Source organism: Leguminivora glycinivorella, chromosome 7, assembly GCF_023078275.1.
Source record: "Leguminivora glycinivorella isolate SPB_JAAS2020 chromosome 7, LegGlyc_1.1, whole genome shotgun sequence".
Lineage (NCBI taxonomy): Eukaryota > Metazoa > Arthropoda > Insecta > Lepidoptera > Tortricidae > Leguminivora > Leguminivora glycinivorella.
Window position 1 is genome coordinate 2,320,070 of NC_062977.1, and position 12,608 is coordinate 2,332,677.

The 12,608-nt window shown below is 35.9% G+C and overlaps 1 protein-coding gene across 1 annotated transcript in view; it reads left to right on the forward strand.

Annotated features, from left to right (window-relative positions):
* The window catches only part of LOC125227776 (disintegrin and metalloproteinase domain-containing protein 22), a 670,866-nt gene that overhangs the window by 585,511 nt on the left and 72,747 nt on the right, over positions 1-12,608 (forward strand). The window lies entirely within an intron of this gene.

Below are 12,608 nucleotides of genomic sequence, written 5' to 3' on the forward strand. Positions count from 1 at the left end.
TCGGCAAATATTTAGTGAAAGCTTGAATCGTGGTGAAGATTAAGATGAAGTCTATATTTTTAGTCCGGTGGGACGATAAAAAATTCAAATGGATAAGGGTATGCTTTAGTTTTTTTTTTTTCCTAGCCTATGTCCCACTGCTGGGCAAAGGCCTCCCCTTTCTTCCGCCACTCATCACGATTTGCCGCCTGCTCTGACCAGTCGCTGCAAAATGCGTCGAGGTCATCCCGCCATCTTTTCTATGCTTTAGTTGGGTTCGAATTATTCTTGTTATCTTATTTCCTGTCCCAAAATGTCGCAGATTTGGGTTAAATATTTGCATTATTTACCTAGCAGCAGGTAAAGTAACTTAAACCTTTGAAAGATATGAAATAAAACTATGGAAACGGATTATATCGCGTATAATTAATTTTCTCAAACATGCAATGAAATATTGTCTTTACGTTCCTTAAAATGGGCTGGGAAGTATCGCTTATTGGGCGCAACAACTCGAGAGGACTGTAAAGGGATTTCATATTATTTTTTAGGCCTAGGCCTGCAAAGTAACTTTTTTTTATAAAATATTGTCCTTTAGAGCATTTTTTTTTATTTCATTGTATGTTTGAGAAAAGCACTATACATGCCTTGGCGTGAAAACGGATTCCCGGCCTCGTATCCCTATCCGTATATACCCACTTGGCCGGAAATCCTCATTTTCCCGGCCTCTGATGTAATGTACTATTACAATTAATCCCGACGTTTCGAACGCTTTACAGCATTCATGGTCAACGGGTGACTGAGGAAAAATTACAATGTGCAGAAGCTACCCACATACATGCAAGAAATATTAACGAACCATGACCATAAATATAAACAATATAGATTTCTAAGGCAGGTTCACACACTATTAATAAAGTTATTTTACAATATTCAAAAAATTTACAATTAAATTAATCCACACAAAATTGACAAAAAAAAACTGCAAATGTCCAACACCATACAACACCAATGAGTAACTATCTCGGTAACAGAAGACAATTCTTTGAAAGATACTTACAGTAAAGACATAACAATATAATTGGCTTTCTGGGACGTTTTATTACAATTCCAAATCATAAACTAGAACATTCCTTTCCTAATCCGCGAATTGATAACGTGCAAGTCAATCAGTGCTAACCTGTTATCCTTACTTGCAAGTATTTTTACATGCAATTAATTTTCCCATCCACCCACCGCAAAAATAAAAATAAATACGCAAATAAATATAATAACCCACCACCAAAAATACAAAACTCGACACGTGTTTCGCCTCTCTACGAGGCATCCTCAGGAGCTGATGTTGACGGTCCGAAGTTCCGCAACTGACTGACTGAATTTCCGCAAAGTAACGCCTGATTCCATCGATTACAATTCCAAAGCTTAGAAAGATGGTATGTAATTTGACTCCGTAAAACGTGCAAGTCATGTTTGTGAAACCTAACTGCGAGGAGGAAATATAAGTAAAATTGTGTTTCCTTATCCATCAGTGTCAGACACTGACGGTTCGACTTCAAAAACGACTGCCGCAGACAGATAATTCCCCGGCTTTCCCTTTCTTTCATTCTGGATTTGAAAATTCGATATCTGCCGTTATTTTGATGAAAATGGATTTGCTTACTGAAAACAACATAATTCACGATGCCATATTAGAATATAGTGCCGCAACTTGATCGTTAGCTTTTAATACATTAACATGGTTATATGTACACCTATTTATTTATCTGCAAGGATAACCTTCAAGAACCAAGGGACCTTCAAGAAAAGAGCATACGGCCGGCAACGCACCTCGAACACTTCTGGTGTTTTGGGTATCCATGGGCGGCAGTGATCGCTTATCATCAGGCGACCTGTCTGCTCGTTTGTCTCCTATCCCATAAAAAAAACCCTCCCTAAAATGTTTATGGAGACCTAAAAATGAATAAATATATCTTCATTGTTACGAGTAACAGCTTTTAAGTTTTAAGCCATACCCCAAAAGGCCCCAAATACCCCAGTGACTTAGCTAGGAATTACACGTAAATAACAGTAGAGGCGGATCCAACCTGTTTCTGGCTGCCTTCACTTTGAGGATGTTATTTCGATTGCGTACACTTTGCTTCAGGGTACGTAGCCAACTGTTCAAACTTACGATAATATCGCTGTCTCAATCGTTCCTCCGTATTGACACGACAGAGCCAAAATGCATTTCGATCGTTGTTTAGCGTCAACGATCGTCATTTCGACTAGGTCGGCAGGTATGGGTAGGCGTGAGTCGCTATTATGAGTATTTATGGTTGGAAATGTTGGGATTAGGTGAAAAATAAGTTAGTGAGTTTATTGGGCATCGACGGCCGATTTGTGCGTAGGTACATACATGACTTGCGCCTCGGAGACTTACGAGCAAAATTCGCACATTACATAGCTAATATCAGTGTTCTTTCGAAATGCCAATCAATTTATCCTGTGTTGACCAGATTATGTGATGCATTACCTAATTAAAAGTAAATTGAAAAATAGAGAAAAAGAGAGAGATGAGAATAAAAGTACCTACCTACACTACCTAGTTAGTAGACGCCACTATCTGATACTCCCAACTCTTGATTATTCATACGAGATCAAGCTTTTGTTTACTTTTATATATGTTTGTTCAAAGTCAAGGAACTTTTTCAATAAAAAATTATGAACACACATTTTTGAGAAGATCACAATCTAATTAGCAAAATGTCTAAAAACAAAAGATCAACATCGTAGTCATAAGTATAAATTTGCTTTGTCTAATGGCAGACTCGTTGAGCTACCGTTTCTTAATTCCCTCAGAACAACATCCCTGACAAATACCCAGGAATCACGCGATTCGGGCACCTCCGCCGCTCCTCGAAAAATAGTCCCAAAAGGGATTAAATCTGCCGAATAAATTATCCGAGGGTTTGCTTTTTCCGAACGAGATTGTCTAAACAAATGTGCCGTGGCATCGGGCGGTGGAAAAACGGATTTTAGTTAATCCGCTGCTGTTTGGGCACTCAAGGAGAATACGATTATTGAAAATTTTATTTCGGATTTTCCGCCGTCTCTGTGTAAAACAATTTTGCAATGAAATATTGTCGTTACGTTCCTTAAAATGGGCTGGGAAGTATCGCTTTTTGGGCGCAACAACTCGAGAGGACTGTAAAGGGATTTCATATTATTTTTTAGGCCTAGGCCTGCAAAGTAACTATAAAATATTGTCCTTCATTTTTTTTTTATTTCATTGTATGTTTGAGAAAAGCACTATATATGCCTCGGCGTGAAAACAGATTCCCGGCCTCGTAGACGCTTCGGCCGTATACCCTTTCCTCATTTTCCCGGCCTCTGATGTAATGTACTATTGTGCTTGCGATTTGTAGTTCGAAATTAGTTTCCCTTTAAACGATAAATTCGGTTACCCTTTTTTATATCACTATTGTTAGCAAACCGGCACAACCCACCGTGTACGTCATTCTCAGTAACTAACCGCGGCCGAATTCTTGCTTCGAATGTCCAATTCTCCGAAAACTCTGACCCCGTATCCCAAATTCCCAAATGTGCAGTACCTAGTACAATCTAGTTCCCAGTTTACTAAATTTCACGTACAATAAATTTAGTAGTTTTAATCGGTATTAGTATAACTACATGGTGATGGGTATTACCACGTTTTATAACCTTATAGCCAAATAGCCACTAAAACTGGCTTTAAAGCAAGTAATAAAAACCGGCCAAGAGCGTGTCGGGCCACGCTCAGTGTAGGGTTCCGTAGTTTTCCGTATTTTTCTCAAAACTACTAAACCTATCAAGTTCAAAACAATTTTCCTAGAAAGTCTTTATAAAGTTCTACTTTTGTGATTTTTTTCATATTTTTTAAACATATGGTTCAAAAGTTAGAGGGGGGACGCACTTTTTTTCCTTTAGGAGCGATTATTTCCGAAAATATTAATATTATCAAAAAACAATATTAGTAAACCCTTATTCATTTTTAAATACCTATCCAACAATATATCACACGTTGGGGTTGGAATGAAAAAAATATCAGCCCCCACATTACATGTAGGGGGGGTACCCTAATAAAACATTTTTTTCCATTTTTTATTTTTGCACTTTGTCGGCGTGATTCATATACATATTGGTACCAAATTTCAGCTTTCTAGTGCTAACGGTTACTGAGATTATCCGCGGACGGACGGACGGACGGACAGACAGACATGGCGAAACTATAAGGGTTCCTAGTTGACTACGGAACCCTAAAAAGGCATAAAAGTCAGCAGCTTTACCAGTCCTAATCAAGTTTCAGCATCCGTACGTCAGAATCAGATCAGTTTCTATCAGACGGACTGCGAACGTTCGATTTGGATTTTCATCACAAATGCAAAACCAACATAAATTGACACTTACCGATCTATAGGCTGTAGTTTAATACACTTATAGCGTGATCAGTTTTTGTAGCGGATTTTCAGCTGAACTAATTTCTTTCACTGGCAAGGATTAGGTACTATTTGACACCCGTCGTCGAAAGTCATCGTGACGTGATATAGACAAGAAGTAAATATTTTAAATTTTGTAACGGTTTCATCGCAATTTTGCCCAAAATAATATTAATAAAAGTGAAAATAATAATACTGAACGTGTTTACTTACAACAAAACTTTTTTTTAAGGATTTCACAGCATTTCGATACCAATGTTCTGTAGCCTTACCATGACTTTTTTGAGTTAAAAAATACGTTACGTTTTCAGTGAGAGTTACGGAAAATGTATGGAAAAACTGAACAGCGCTCCAAGCGGAAACGCTCACGTACTAAAATTTTCATCGGTACCATAAGTTATTAACGTGTTTACTCCGAGTTTTCAATACGTTCCTAACTTTACAGCTAAGGCGCTCTCTTTCTGATTGTATGAAGTCAATAGAACCAGAACTATTTGACAGTCTCTAGTGAAAACTCAATACTTTACGTGAGTAATCATTGACAGTCACTAGCGTAAAAGTAAACCACCAATTCACTGTGATGTGTCATTACTGTCAAATTATATAACAATCCCACAACATTTTCTCGATTATATTTGCAATTTTAAATACAATTATGACTAATATGTATTAATTTATAATATTACGTGAAATTCAAGAACAGCTTAAATGTAGCAGTTAGTCAGTAGTTCGATAAAAAGATAAACCAGTGATGAAACCAGTGTTTGATACTTTTACAAAGGTAATGAGTTATATTTATTCATCATTTTGTACTGTTTAGCTACAGTTGAGATGATTATATTGGTTGTTTTCAGAAAAAGAAGATATTATTGAAAACAATATTTCCATGCCAGCCGTATGGTATTCAGCAAACCCAACGTAGAAGATTGTTCAAATTGATAATGATTGAGGCAGTTAAGAATCAACTGATTACCTACAGCAGCAGGCAGTACCAATTCATGGGCATGTTAGTTCCTCAATGCACAATACTTGTACCTGTTGTCACCATAACACCATATCTCGTGGGTATATATTAGAAGTGAACCAAAGGAAAAAACTTCAAAAAAATCATCCTATTACTGAAATAAAGTATCTCATTCTGTGACTTTGTTTATTTTGTAATATTCTTGAGTAACAGGCTAAGTATTTAATAAATTGATGTGAAACGAAAACTAAAAACCTAAAATTCAGCGTTTTCGTACATATCAAACATCAATTACAACGATATCGACATAGGTAACGACAAAGTCTAAGGTAAGGTATAGAACTTTTGAAGGCGATAAGCCATTATGCGGTGTATATGAAGATTATAATTTGATACAAAAGTGAGTAGAAAAAGCATTTTGAAACAAGTAAAAATTGTATCTAATTTTTTGGCAGGGCACGTAGCCAAATGCACAAACGATTATGATTAACATCGTTATCGTAGCTTAGCTATCTCTATCACTTTTCCGTATTGACATGACAGAGCTAGGCTGAATTTCGATCGGCGTTTAGCGCATAGATTTAAAGTCCATGGTTCAGCGTCAACGATTGATATTTCAGCTAAGTCCTAGTGTCAAAGCTGACAAAGCTAATTTTTTTTTAATTTATTGGGAGCATTGGCAACTTGGCAATCAGCACAAACATATATATTTTTTTTTTTTCTGGGATAGGAGGCAAATGAGCAGACAGGTCGCCTGATGGTAAGCGATCACCGCCGCCCATGGACACCCGAAACACCAGAGGTGTTTAATGTTTAATGTTTAATGTGTTTTTTTATAATATTTAATACAACATACAGCAGAAGAAACAATAACAGGAATAACAATTACTTTGTTAATCATAAAAGTAATATTGCACATATTGAAATGCTAAACTTATGACTATTTAGTAACTACACAATACAATGTTTTATGAATGAAAAGAAGTATTTTTGAACAATTACAAATTATTTACAAAGCGCCAATAGTGTGCATAATAAATTCATAAATTATAGGGTTTATGCCTACAGCCTTCAAGTTCATTTCCCGGTTCTTTGCTTGGCGGAAAATCCCAACAAACCCTAATAGGGATAGGGGTAGGGTTAGGGATAGGGATAGGGGTAATCGGTCGGCAATCGGTAATTGTAAGCGATAATGCGAGAAACTACTTTTTACCCACCGACAATAGTGCCCAGATACGGAGCTATGTGAGTTCTGTTGTACAATATGTAATTTCCTCAGTGTATATAGAATACATACCTACTCGTACCTACTACCTATGCTGTGGTTGCTGTGTAACATTTGTACAACCACTGCAAGCATTTCTTTTTTAAAAACAATAGTAATATGAGTAAGGTAAAATACCCCATAATGGACGGTGATGCCATTATGGACAAAAAAACACAAATCCTTAAAAATAAGTATCTAAAATAAGTTTCTAAAAACTGACGGCTATGTACGATAAACTAGAGTTGTAGAGCTGTTTAATTTTGAAGTTTCAATTAATTCGGTTATTTCTGAAGGATTTGGAGACAAGATAAATTTCACCAGTTTACTGAAAAAAATATCAAGACGAATTCTTAGTAATGTTGCTAAGAGAGATAAGTTCATGTATAAAATAATAAAAAAATAACGCACGGTGTAATCTTGAATGCGTTTTACTTACTGCATTAAGCATGAGATAAGGTATAAAACATACTAGTTTGTTGCTCCAAAGATATAAAGAAATGACGTTATTTTGCAAGTGTCCATTACTGGACCCGAAAAACTGCCCACCTCCTATGATGGACAAGGAACAATTTACAAAACCAAAATTTACAAGAAACAATCCTATGTTAAAATAACCCAAACTAATTGTATTTATGGTGTATAAAATTGACTCATTGCGTATCAGTTGGCTTTAAAAGTAAAATTTTAAACTTATTTCACTGTCCATAATGGGGGATCCATTACTGGAGAACTGCCGTCCATAATTGGAGAAAAAACACCTAGTTTTAATTTGTTAACTATGAAGAAACCAATAGGAGTATCTATTCTGCAATACGCTTGAAATGTAGAAGAAGGATAGGACATTCAAGATTTAACACGCTTGGCGGTAGAATTTTTACATTTATCAGTGAAATATCAAAAACAGGCGAATTTTTTTCTTAAACTGTCCATGATTGGGTCCGTCACCTTAATTGAAAAAAACGCAGACAAACGTCTGCATAGAAACCTACGGATCCAAATGAAAATTTTATTATTTGTATATGTTTGAATAAGAATTCTTTTAGTACGCGAGCGAAACCGCGGGCAAAAGCTAATTCTATATAAGATGCTATGTACCCTTTTTCTGTAAAAAATATTTCTATTTCTTTACTACTCAAGAACATCACAAATAAACAAAGTCAATTAATGAAATACTTTATTTTAGTAACAGTATTATTTTTTGGAGTTGAGGTTTTTTCCTTTATTGGAGCACTTCTATACATACACCTGTGATGAACATGGCCAATAATACCATTAAGTGCATCGCGGAACAAAATACCTATAAATTGGTACTGCTCCCCTCTGCTGCCCTAAGGTTTTGAGTAGCTTAACTGCCAGAGTGCCACAGTATTAATATCAATTGAACCATCTTCCATGTTGACTGAATACCATACGGGTTTGTTCGGAAATATTGATTTCAATCATAGCTTCCGTTATCTTTCTGAAACCAAAAACTGCTTTGAGCATTATAATCATCTCAATTGTAAATAGTACAATATGATGGCCAAAAATAACTCATTACCTTATTTGATTTGTTCACTGGTTTATCTTTTTATTCAATTTTAGCTAATCTTGAATTTCACGTAATATTATAAATTAATGCAATATGTTAGTCTATCTGTGAGATCCTGTAATTGGCTTTCTGAATCATATCTTGTTGTATACTGCTAGTTTTATAGCTGTTGGTTCTCCATAACATAAATAAATAAATAATTTTATTTAAAACTGCAAATATAATTGTGAAAATTCCGTGTGATTTTTGTATAACTTGACAGAAATGTCACGTCAGAATGACTTTGCCTATGGTTTGAGGCCTACTACCGAATACCGAAGTTATCGACATGTGGACATGAGTCTCTTTTACTCTTATCAGTATAAAGTGAAAGAGGAAGAATCCCTCAGTGCGTATGTTTCGAAATTTGCAGTAGACCCTATATTGACAGATTTCGATAGGTAAATTACATTTACATATGATTTTAGTTCCATCGCGTAAACACCAGAGGCGTAGCATTCGCCTATAGTTCTTTCTCCGTTTATTGATAAACTTAGAAAGGGATAGAAGCAGCTTCTTTGGCGTGAAGTTAGGCACAATATATTGTAAACAAACGTAAACTCACTTACTTTCTGAGTAAAGTAATACGGCTCTCACTTGGGCAGCCCATGGTAACGGTACTGAAATCGGTTGTTAACATGTCCGGTTTACCTGTATTGATTAGTTAGTTTCGCGTTTAGTCTAATATATTTTCTTAGCTCTGCCGTGAAAAATATTTATAGAAATTAGGAGGCCGTTCCATAATTGCCACCAGTACAAAACAAGGTCCCACAAAAAAAGAAAATAAACATCGACGACTTCGATTAAGGCACAAGATTCTGGATTTCAGGCTGTGCGAAAAGAACTTGCGAGTCTTAAAACCTTGCTTATTAAATTTTGATTCTCAAAACCATACATTAATTTTCTACAAATATTAACGTCTACGTAACCAGTACACGCTGTACCCATTACATATGACGTCGGCACATTATTGCCATATGAAAGCAGTTTGTAGCGACACTATTTCAGGGTCAAATAATATCTTGTCAGACTTTACTTGAAAAAGATTCCTTTCTCAAATTTTAGCCGATTTTCTCAAATTGAATAGATAACATTTAGTCTATCTACAACATAATTTGAGTTGATATCGTTGTAGGTACCTATCCCATGCTAAAATGTTCAATAAAAGCGTTCTACATTGAAACGTCATTGAGTTTGAGAACTTTCAACAAAAATAATTATCTTGCTACCTTGGGTGCAAGGGGTAAAATAACACCATTCCAAACTGGGCCCAGTTTGAGAAGTTAATCGATTTAAAGTCTCATGATTGTAGAACAAACTGTACTAAGGACAATTCGAAAAGTTAATCGGTTTACAGTCCCAAGAGGCACACGAAATACAGTATTACAAAATTTAAAAAAAAACTTGGTCTGGTCCGTTTGCCACAATTGTATGTTTCAATCAATCAATCAATTATTTATTCGTGAGTGATAACTACAATAAAATACACAAGCAAAAAAACAGAAACAGCAAATAAAAGAAATTAAAACATACAAGTTACCACGAAATGGTCCCGACTCAGCATAAATGCTAACCCGAGGGTCAGATGGCGGGAGGGGTTTCAGATGGATGGAAATAACAATACTAAAATCATTGGATTGGAGTCCGTGTTGAACTTTTGAACCTAGGTTCGGTCACACTAGGGCGTTTTGATAGCGTAGTGTTAGCGGAGTGGAATGCGAGTTGAATACGCTCGCGCGGTCACAGCTCGCATTGTGAGCGGACTTGTCAAACAAAATATGGATTAAATGTTAACCATTTATCAACTTTTATTTCATTTAAGTGTCATTAATAAAACCATTTAGCTAATTGTTTTCTTCCAAAATGTTGTATTGATTTCTTATGTGTCATTCAGTAATTATTAGAAGTTTACAGTTGCATTGCAAAATATAGGCTTACAAGTTACCATGTGCAGAACGCGCACGGATCGGCGGCGCATGCGGATCCGCTTTGAAAACGCTCGCAATCTGCATTTTGGCCTAGCGGTAAGAGCGTGCCCCGGCTCGTACCAATGAATTCTAAAAACTTATGTGCGAAATGTCATTTGATATTTGCCAGTCGCTTTTCGGTGAAGGAAAACATCGCAAGGAAACGGGACTGGACTAATTCCAATAAGGCCAAGTTACCCTTCGGGTTGAAAGGTCAGATGGCAGTCGCTTTCGTAAAACTAATGCCTACGCCAAATCTTGGGATTAGTTGTCAAAGCAGACCCCAGGATCTCATAAGCCGTGGCAAATGCCGGGGTAACGCAAGGAAGATGATGATGAGTTACATTTAGAATTTAGAATTTTGCGTGCTACATTATTGCCACACAGCTATCCTCAATGCACCACCCCTGAGTAGGGTAAGGTGGGCAACAGAGAACCAGTGGTACACAAGGAACAAACGGTTTTATTCGAAAATGCGACGCGACGTTGCCAAACTGCACTGCGAACATAGGCACGCGCCGCTAAGGTTCCCCCGCTCGCTCCCCAGTCGGCGGCCGGTCCGCGTTGAAATTGCACGTGTAGTGAAGTATTTTGTGATTTTGGACAAGAAAACAGAAAAAAATTAAGTATTTAGTTTTTTTATTTTCTCAGAATGTAGTTATGTTTGATTTATCTAATTAATCAGTTGTGCGGAGTGACTATTTCTCTATCTTTTTGACATTCACTGATGCGGCTTTCTTGTGCCGTTTATTTTTTACCGAATTTAAAAAGTGAAAATGTATATCTAGCACACATTGAACCACAAGGCTAGAGTACTCAATGAACCAGGAGGTTCTCTAGGTAATTCTCTAGTTAGCCTTTGGAAGGTCTATTTTGTACAACTTTTGCCATGTTTAAGAGTTAATATAAATATATCTAATATAACGTTACTATATAGTACAAAAATATATGATAATACATATATTATTTAAGTTTTTGAAGTGCAAGACTTTATTTTTCATATAACGAAGAATATTGTGACGGTTACATTAGTAAACTACTCTTAGTTTAAATAAATAAGCATTTTTGACATTGTAAATGTTGTATTTATTAAATTGCCCCATATTTACCTAAATCAGTTTGTATATTTTGCAATTATTTATCAAAAACTATGCAATTATATAATGGTAGGTTCATTGTGTACTAGGCCGGTTCATTGAATACATAGTACCGGTTCAGTCTGTACCAGAGATTGTACACAATGAGCCATTGTTCATCTTTTAAAAAAACTAAAATATCTCGACTTCTATTCAGTTTTATTAAAAAATAATGATGAAAATTTAGAGCTAGATAAATAACAAATGCACTGAATAAAAAAAAATTGAATTTGGACCTATTATGACTGACTTATTAAGATTTAAATTTTTGGTGGCTCATTGTTGGCAACCTCACCCTACCTATATTTTAAAGTTCCAAATAGAATTCTCCTTTCAGGAGACATATCGTAGAAAATGGATCGTTTGATAGAAATTTCATCTCAGAGAAAGCTATTTTCCGATAGTTTCTTTGATGGATATCTAAAAGGACGGCTTTGGCGACTAGCATATATTTTTAAATGGTTTTTAGATATGTTTTTTTTTATTTATAGCTGGGGATAAGGTCTTGTAAGGTCTGGTAATCCTTTTTGAATGTTAAACCTATATTGGCAATTATTTTAAAAATGAATGATAATAATAAACGTACAACAACGATGAGACGTCACATAAAAAGTGTAAAAACAAAAGCATAAAAATAAAAGTACCCATTTTTCACCACATCCCAATGACATAAATGAAAAAGCGTATACATATTTATGTGCCTGCACTGCCACAGTTTGGCGGAACGCGAAACTTTTTTAATAACTCACTGATGTTTCGTCGGTAAATAGTTCCTAGTATTATTCCCGACACTCACTCTCGTACCGGACAAACTAGTATTAGCTGACCTCGAGTGACGTAACGACTATGGTAGACCTGAGACCAAATCTAAACTAGTTACTCTATTAAGCAATTGACATAGGACAACAATCCCAGCTTGCCTGCACTATGGTTAAGTAGAAAAAAGTCATATGTGCAATAAACTGCTAAATAGATATAGCTCTTTTGGTGAGTCGGGTGAACTGGGGCGTGCGTTGTTCTGAAAATGAATACATAATAACGTATGCATTTGAGTTTTGGGGGTTCAACTAGGTAATGCCAATATGCTGAGCTAATATTGGATAATTTAGAGATCTGAATAGAGAGAACACGTCTCATAATTAACCGCTGTTCTTAACTACGGGTGCAACAATTATTACAAATTCGTCAATTTGAGAAAACAAGGAATATACTCGTAGTCAAAGCTATATAGTGGTGATTCGGCCTTAACTAATTATTCAGATGTGGGCCAGTTT